Source organism: Ricinus communis, chromosome 5 (genome assembly GCF_019578655.1).
Source record: "Ricinus communis isolate WT05 ecotype wild-type chromosome 5, ASM1957865v1, whole genome shotgun sequence".
Taxonomy (NCBI): Eukaryota; Viridiplantae; Streptophyta; class Magnoliopsida; order Malpighiales; family Euphorbiaceae; genus Ricinus; species Ricinus communis.
Window position 1 is genome coordinate 20,484,888 of NC_063260.1, and position 9,817 is coordinate 20,494,704.

Consider the following 9,817-nt stretch of genomic DNA (forward strand, 5'->3'; position numbering starts at 1 on the left):
CGATTGCGTGACACCCAGGCGTGCCCTCGGTAAAGGCTTAGGCGCAACTTGCGTTCAAAACTCGATGATTCACGGGATTCGCAATTCACACCAAGTATCGCATTTTGCTGCGTTCTTCATCGATGCGAGGCCGAGATATCCGTTCTTAGAGTCGTTATGGTTCTCGAAAGAGGGCGACGCGTGCCTAAGGCGCATCGTTTCCGAGGCCTACAGCAGCGTGCTCTTTTCATTTATTTCTCCAGTATGAGAAAAGTAATCCAAATACACTTGAGCACTGGTCAGAAAGAATTAATTTTCCTCTTTTTTTTCTTAACATATTTCTTACTATTAGCTCTTTATGCCATGCCACATGCCCACATCGGATAACAATTTCATTATATAATTTTATTAAAAAAAATATCACTACTGAAATTTTATTTTATTTTTGCCATTTCTATGCAACATTAATTTAGAAATTCGACTAAATCTTTTGAATTTGGTGATTATATTATAAGATTTAAGGTTAATTTTGATTTATCATATTGAGGCTATTTAATTATCCAGTCTATAAGAACTATCATCTCACTGTCTATATAACAATATAAACTGATGTAAGAGCTGAGAGTCAATCATAAATGTCATTAACTTCTAAAATTTTCTTTCCTGATCTCAAAATTAAACGGGCAAAATGAGATTTTTGACAATCTACAATACAATTAATTTGGGACATTTACTTTACACATCATCATAGACAAGAATACTTTGTTTTTGAATAATAAGTACACAGTAATATGATTACTTAAGGGAAACCGCACAAAGGTCGAAAAAGAATAAATTAGTGCGTAGAAGAAAACACCAAAACTATACCCAAATCAACATCATCCTATTCAAAGCACCTCCAACCAAGTAATGGCTGGAATGATATAGAGGCAAAAAAAGTCAAGCTGTTAATGGATCACAAACATAATAACAATTCTAACCAAGACACTGATGCAACCCTATTTTTTATCTTCTCCCAAAAGCTTACAAACCAATTTTGGTTTCTACTGATAAGAATCGCCGCGGATTGTACGTAAACCGAGGCAGCATGCTTCACCAATTGATTTCTGATCATGATATTTGACGGGTCAAAATCATGATATGCCTCATAACTGAATGCAAGACTGCTTGGAGGTGAATTTAGAATGATATCTTTTAAACTCGTGTACCTATGTTCGTCATCAAGTACCGCATCTTCTTGTTGTGAACAACTACTTCTCAGGGATGTTATTGATGATAATTTCTTTAGGATTTGGAGCTCTTGATCCATCACTAATGACTGAGCAATTCACTAATTTTGATTAATTAAGGAGAGAGGTTGATGATGGGGTATTGAAGGTGGTAAATCTTGTTTTGGTTTGGGATAATCAAGGTGAAAATTATTCACAGGGGAATAAAGGGTTCCCATGAATGTTTTTGCTTACGAGTATAGTTTTAAGGATACAAAGTAATTTTGGTTCGGTAAATTATGCTGGAGAGAGATTATTAAACTAATGAATGGTGTTTTTATGTTGAGGATCTATAATTGTTATTGGCTCTGCATTAACGTAGGAAATTAAACTAATGATCCGGAGAAAACTCGAGGATTTGTTTTTTATTCTTTTCTGATGGAGTTTCTGTTTCCTAGACCTTAAGTACAGTTTGTGATGTACAAAATTGACAGCAATGATCAATAGTCACATATATGGTGCTCTTATTTCGCCTAAAAAACTTGAGAAATTAGAGATAATTTTGAAATATAAAAATAAATTAAATGTCATCAATTTACTAAATAAATTTTTTAATGGCATGAATCGGGATCATGTAATAACTTCTTTAAAATTATTATTAGATCGAGAAACAACTATATAATAAATATTTAAATTTGGAACTTCTTTTTTAAAAATATTGAATTTTATCGAAATGATTTAATTTTATGTGAAAAGAAATACATAAGGATTTCATAATAATATAGTGATGATATGCATGCCTTTTGTATCCTTAGAGAGAGATTCTGTAATCATAGGTGAAATTTAATTTGAAAGATGGGCCTTTGGAATATGAACCTAACAAATTATTCATATAATAAGTTCTCAAATTATTGGGGGTACTGTATAAATGTACGTGCGCAATTGCAATCTGCAAACGTTAAATGAGCTGCAGAGCCCATATATGAACACAATCAAGTGGGCTTATGAGTATCAGAAGGGATCTTTCCACTACCCACAAAGGTCAAAACAAGAAAATGATGAATAATTAGAAAAAGAAAAAGGAAATTGGATATTCTCCTTTTCTTTTCATCATTTTGAATGTTTTCATTTGTTCTCTCTTTTTGACTGAGTGCAACAAGAGTTCACCATATGATTGAGTTCTTAATAATTCCCATTAGATTCATCTGAGTGGGGTATATGATAAGGTGTGGTCATGAAAAGCTTGCCTAATTCGAATTGGAATCTTTACTTAACCAAAATTCCTTGAGCCTTTAGCAAAAGCAAAGTGGGAGAAGTAATCAACAGAAAGAAAATGAATGCATCTTGAGCCTTGACAATGACCATTTTCTTTAGCTTTTTCAGGAATTATCCAATCTTTTTGAAAAGTATTACTCATTTTACTAAATGGGTTGTTGGGAAAATAGTAAACTTAGTCAACATTTAAACCACAAGGTCATTATATAATTGGATACAAGTTTTAATCATGGTTGTGATTTGTGAGTAGAAATTTATACTTGCTGTACACGTGGTTATAATTTTATATTATAAACTTTTTATGTTCATGTTGAATACTTATCATATTTTATAATTTTTATTATAAAATTCAACTTAACTCGATGAAATTTAAAAAATAAAAAAAATTAATTTTATATATAATGGATAATTGTTTATTAAAAATAACATATCAACCATTGAATTTGAAGTTAATAGATTGTACTAATATAACTTATTATATTATCTGAAATGAAAATTATAACTTTAAGATGTAAAAGGTAAAACATCAATAAATTTTTATGATATTTTATTTTAAAATTTGTATTGACATGAATTCGATGAGTAAGATCAAGATTGGGGCAGTATAATTTTTCTACTTAAAGCATTAAATTGAGGAACTGATATTTCAAATAACAATTATAAATTCCTACAGCCAATAACTGTATAATTTTGTTGAATACTGCATGTCTACTTAGAATGTATATTTTTCTTTGATCATGTGATAGCAATTATAATTACCATTTATCAGTAAAAACTAAAACAATCCCCTTTTTCTGTTCCTCCGGGTCAAAGATGAAATCATCACAAAAGTAGCGGTCCAACAATTTTCACATGGCATATCATATCATAAAATTGATAATGTAGCAATTCAGGGTTATATTATGAATACTTGACGATTTGTTTATTTTCTTTGTTCAAATGATATCATATATACATAATTATGCCGTGCCGCCTTAGTTTTTTACACCAAAGTATTTGTGTTTTTTCATTTTCTTTCTTTTCTTCTCAATAAATTATTATGCATATGGCAGAGCAAATGATCAATTAAGTTAAGTTTGGGATTAAATCTGTTAATGAAAGCGAAAAGGCATGGGAAAGCAAAAAAGTGAGGTGCTGAATGAATGAAAACCAAAAAAGAAAAAAAAAAAAAACAAAACATTACAAAGAAAAAAACGTTGGATAAAGGCGGTGCCTATTCGCGGAGCCTTTTGTCCCTTTCACGTCACTTTGGAAAAAAATAAAAGCTATTCGATAATATTAATAGTAATATTGTATTTTTATAAAAAATGCATCATTTTTATCTGATTTTCCCCGGTCTTGTTATTTTATTTATTTATCTTTCTATAATTACTTTTAAAAATTTTATTTTTTAGAATAAATAATATTTTTTGCTGAGAACGGAATGAAAATGAAAAGAAAATGATAAATTTTAAATACAAAATATTAAATGATGCAATGGCAAATATATTTAATTTAAATTTTTTCAGCATGTAATTTTTTAAATTTATGTTTAAAAGGCAAACACATTCAATTTAAAACTTTCAATAAATAGCTCGGAATTTGTGTTCAATGGGGAAATATAACTAATTTTTTTTTTTAAAATAAAATGACATTATTTTTTTATATTATTTAAATTATAAAAACTAAAAATAATATTTATTTCCTTAATAATTTTTGAATTTTAGATTTTACTAAAAATATTTTTGTATAATGCGTCACTAGATATTGTATTAGTAAATTAATGAAATAAGTATTTTTAAATTTTTTATAATTCAATTAAAATTTAAAAATCTAATGTTATTTAATTTAAAAAAACTTAAATTAGTTGTATTTTACTTTTGGACACAAGTTTAAAGGATTACTTATTGAAAAAAACTTAAGTTAGACATATTTGACAATAGACATAAATTTAAAAAGTTATTTACTGAAAAATTTAAATTGAATATATTTCACTCTTGAACATAATTAACCTTTATTCAGTCTTTTATGGATGGCCTAAAAGGAAGTTTTATGGATGAAAGAATCACCGTAACGGTCGGACCTAAAATTCGGAGTTAGCTATATAATGGGACAGAAAACAATCCAATCTTTAAATTAGGTATTACAAAAGCACAATACAAAAAGTGGCCATCTCTATTTTCTCTATCTATCATAGGAAAAACAGACAGAAAAATAAGTGGTTATTACCTTTCACTATCATTATATTGTCCACAGATAGCCTTGTGGATTCATCATCGGTCAAAAAGGAGAAAAGGATGACCCATCTTTTTATTACAAGTCACTCACTGATGTTACAATTTCTCTATCCCCACACGACGAACTAAAAGGACGGAACTGAAAAAAGTCTATTGTTTCTGTAGTAAAGTTTTTCTTAAGGAAAAGAAGCAAAATTGTAAGTTATTATTATGACATCGGATACAAAATGAATTAATATAAATGAATTTCTAAAACTCTGGAAACAAAAATAGTTTTATGGGAGTATTGTATTTTTAATATTGGCATATTACTCGAGTCAATATTTAATCATTGCACTCCTCTAAATTTTTTATATAATAAGGTGAACCGTGAAATCATTGATTTAGTAATCTTTATTGATAAATAGTTTTGAAATTAGACTCTAATGTTGTCATCTTTCTTAATAATAAAGAAAGGATTAATTATTGACATATATAATTATTTTTAAATATTGTTTAAGTCAAGTTTGGAAGTTACATGGCACCAGTTTTCTCAGCAAGAAAGTATATATAATTGTTCGACAGCGATTAATTTGACTCTTAGTATTAACTTAATGTTTTAATTGTCATCGAGATTTCGTTTTCTTGTTTTGTTTTGTTTTCCATTCTCTTTCTCTGAGACTCAAAAGCGAAAACTATGATTACCCAAGAACACATGTGTATTCAGGTTCATATTTCTTGAATGAAATCTTTGTATTTTCAATTAAGTGCACAAGCGCATGAAGAGCTACGGTCTAATCAAGTATCTAATCCATACTTGATAGATGAACATTTTTATCTCTTGTTAAATATTCTATTTCTTCACAATTGATTAATTTTTTACTAATTATCAATCGGCTAATTGTTTATAAAATTTTAAAATTATTAAGTAAAAATTCTCGTTCGCTATATGTATATATATTGATTTTTTTTTCTTAAAAAGAATTGAATGAATAGACGAACCTATAATCTTGAAAAATAATCATGCCATGTGATGGATAAGGTGATTGATTTTGGGAATAAGCATAAATAAAATAACTATGGAGTCATGTGGAGTCGCATAAAGTATGAACCTCAATCTGGGCAAGACACCTGATTTTTTCATATCCATAATAATAACTTTTCTTTTTCTTTTTATGAACATCATATATAACAAATAAATAATCTTTTTATCCAGATTAGGAAACAGCCTAATTTTAAATGTTTGCGGACTTTATGAATTCCTATTTTCATACTCAAGAACATTAATCAGAATTATAAAAAAGAGAACAGATGTTATTCAGAGAATGAAGTAATTGGTTTCTATCATGCATTGATTTAATTAATAACTGCAAAAAGAAGAGTACTTTTATCCAAATACATGCCAAGTAATATGTTAACCTTAAAAGGCCAATGATTCATGAAGTAAGAAAGAAAAGAAAAAAATAATAATTTTAAAAAAATAATTTTTTTAATTAATTTTAGTGAGTCTCTGCGTACATACCAAACTGATAGATAATTGACATATATTTATTAGTTTTAAATAAATAATTATATATCAATCATTTAATATTAATATTAAATGATTGATATATAATTATTTATTTTACATAAAAAAAGTTTTAAAAAATACTTATACAAGTACTGTAGGCATATAAGATCAATGTAGACCCTTCTTTTATGCGAAATTACAAAATGTAAAGAATTAGAAAAGGCGTTGAAGACACAATTGAAAAAGTTGCAGGAAACATTAATGGGGATCCTAGCATGTGATCAATAAAAGTAAAAACTTTTTTTTTTTTTGTCTTTGTTTATATGTTTCAGTTCCATGATATATAACTAATAGTAAGTTTCAATCAAAACGTTTTAAATTAATCTTTAGTATTTATTTTTGGTTTTACTGATCATTTTATGAAACCCCAAAAAGAAAAAGAAAAAAGCAAATGAACTAAAGAGTAAAACCAATTTCAAAAAATAAAAATAAAATAAAGAGTTGATATTAAGACACAAAATTGCAAATATATATACACAATTCGAACTTAAGAAAATATAAATTATTAACAGCTCCCTTAGAGATGTAGGGGCAAGATTAAAGATTCAATAAAGTTAAAAGCATGAAGGATGAGTGTGTGTAATTGTTAAGAATGCAAACCAAGTCTTTAGATTAGGTGTTGAAATTAGAGGGAGTAGTAGTAGGTTATGAAGAAGTCCTGAAAATTATCTAATTTAGAGATGTGAGATAATAATAATAATAAAAATAGATTCATTTTTATAAAATCGTTTTAGAAGGTGAAAAGAAATAGATTCATTTTTAAAATTCAGATATTGATATAATAGCTTGACTAATAAAAGAAATTGACAACCATTCTTGTGTAGTGTCTGCCCAGTTCGCATCAATCAGCAACCTAAATCAATATCTCTTGGCAAAATAAAAGGTATACTTTTAATTTTTGTTCAGAAGAGTAAGGAAAAAAAAAAAAAATGAAAAAGACAAGAACAATTTTCCAAGTTCCCATCCTCTTGCCGATCTAATCCTCAAAAGAAAGGATCCTTTTTAATTTCTTATTACTTTGGAATTTGGCAATATCATATAATTAATATATATAATAGGGAAAAAAAAAGAAAAAGAACGAGTAATAAAAACCTAGATATGTTTTCCTACTTTTGTTTGTTTCACTTAATATCTCATCTCTCTTTTCTTTTATTCCCTCAACCACCATTATTATTATTTAAATTTATCTATTTCTTTCAAATATCATAACTATAATTATTATTCCTTATAGCAATATCCCCCCACGTCTAGAAATTTTTTATTTATTACTCGAATCATATATCCCCCCCACAAACTACTTAATCACGAACATATACCCTAATTCAATTATTAGTTACTTAACTTGTATCAATAAGTAAGTTTTTGTCTTTTACCAATTTGTTTAATCTTATCAATCTTGTTAGATGTTTGAAGCTGGAGTCTTTTTTTTTTGTGAAAATCCAATAATTTTCTGCTCTCTGAATGTTCTAATACTACTTAGAGATCAATTTTATATATTCATAAAAGAGTTGATGATAGTTTTTATCTCCAAAAATTTCCAACACCCAATACTTGTATTGAGATACTGGATTATTAAGCCTATGATTAAGTTCCAAATTGTTATATTCACCAAATCTTGAAAATGGAGTGTCAATGAGCTTCTTAGTTAGATAGTCATTTATTAGTAACTTAATTTTTAAGATTTGATCGAATAAACCAAGAAATTATCTGATAATTCAATATTATTAGGCAAACCATATAAAAGATAGAAGGAATTCCACCCTAAACAAAGAATAATAAAATTAATAATAAATAAAGGAAAAGGAAAATGCATGCATATATGCGAGAATTGGAAAAGCTGGAGAAACAGGCAGAAGGGAGAGTTCGAGCCAAATATTCCAAAGCTAGGAAACTCGCTATATATAATCATTCATTAACATTATTATAATTAAATCTTTTTTAAGATTCTTTAATCATACTAATTAGATAAAATAAATGACAAAAAGAAGTATATATTTATGGTGAAAAATGCTCAACTATATAATACGGATCATATATCTAACCTAACATTCTAAATCTAAATCTCTGCATTATTATCTCTTATAGTCTAATGGAAATAAGATATGCTATCTTAAAAGATAAGATATTATTTTTTTCAATAAAATCATAAGTCATTTATAATTTAATTATAAATTTATAATGAACCAATAAAATTAAACTTATTTAAGATATACTGGTTTTTTAGGACAATAAGTTGTTATTTAATTCGAAATGAGTCATATACTATCTATAAGTAAGTTTATAATAGATAATAACAAGAAAAAAAAAATCGCTGCAACTATTTTTTACTCTAATAAAGAGCAATTATAAGAATTAGCAAAATAATACAATATAACCAGATTCACGGGTCTAAATTTATATCGAGTCATGTGCAGTACATGTGTATAAAATTTAGAAATCCTTAGCCTTAATAAAAGTAAAATTCTAAAGGAATAATTATTACAAATAATCAAATTCTAAAATAAATTAACAAATATCCATAAATAAACTAGAAATCTAAACCAATCATATCCAAAATTGAAAATTAGAAGTTCAATAAATATGATCCAAACTGTGGAAAAAGAATAATGAATAATGAATAAAATGTGCGTATTATTATTATGATTCTCAGTTCTTTACAATAAGATGATTGGTATATATACATGATTTGTCTGATTCCTACTTTTATTCTAACGGTTGCCTAGAACTACTCTTTCTGTTTAGGGTAGAGGTTGAAGTGACCTTTCTGCTTTGCAGGAAAAGTTGTTCCTTTTGTCCTGAGGTTAGTGATGATAGGTCGCATAAGCAACCTAACTTATGCAGCCTCTGAGACCTCAGCTTCTGACCCTCTTCTTTCTTCAACACTCCCCCTCAAGGTGGCTTCGAACAAATGTATTGAACCCATCTTGCTGAGGATTGAATGATGATTCTGCTTGTCCAGGGTTTTTCTGAATATATCTGCTAGTTGGTCTTGACTTTTGATATAAGGTGTCTCAATTTCTCCCTTTTGAACCTTTTCTCTGATGAAGTGGCAATCAACTTCAATGTGCTTGGTTCGTTCGTGAAACACCGGGTTCGATGCTATGTGGCGAGTAGCTTGGTTATCGCAATGCATTTGCATTGGCTCTTTACTCTCAATTTTCATATCCTTGAGGACTTGCTTGATCCAAATGAGTTCGCTAGCCGTGGATGTCATTGCACAGTATTCGGCTTTGGCGCTTGATCTAGCAACTGTACTTTATTTTTTGCTTTTCCATGTCACTAAGTTTCCTCCTACAAATACACAGAAACCAGTGGTTAACTTCATGTCATAGCTTCCAGCCCAATATGCATCAGAAAAACCAACTATATTAGCAGTATTGTTTTTCTTCATCCAGATTCCTTGCCCGGGTGTTTTCTTGAGGTATCTAAGGATCCGGTCTATAGCTTCTAGGTGACTGATGCGATGGGCATGCATGAACTGGCTTACCATACTAACTATAAATGAAATGTCAGGCTTAGTGACAGTTAAATCAGTTTTCCTACTAAGCGCTGATAATGCCCTACGCTGGTTAAAGGCTCTCCATCTTCTA

The 9,817-nt window shown here is 28.5% G+C and overlaps 1 pseudogene; it reads right to left on the reverse strand.

Moving 5' to 3' along the window:
• Positions 1–8: 8 nt before the first annotated feature.
• Positions 9–153, reverse strand: LOC125370236 (annotated as a pseudogene).
• Positions 154–9,817: the final 9,664 nt, after the last annotated feature.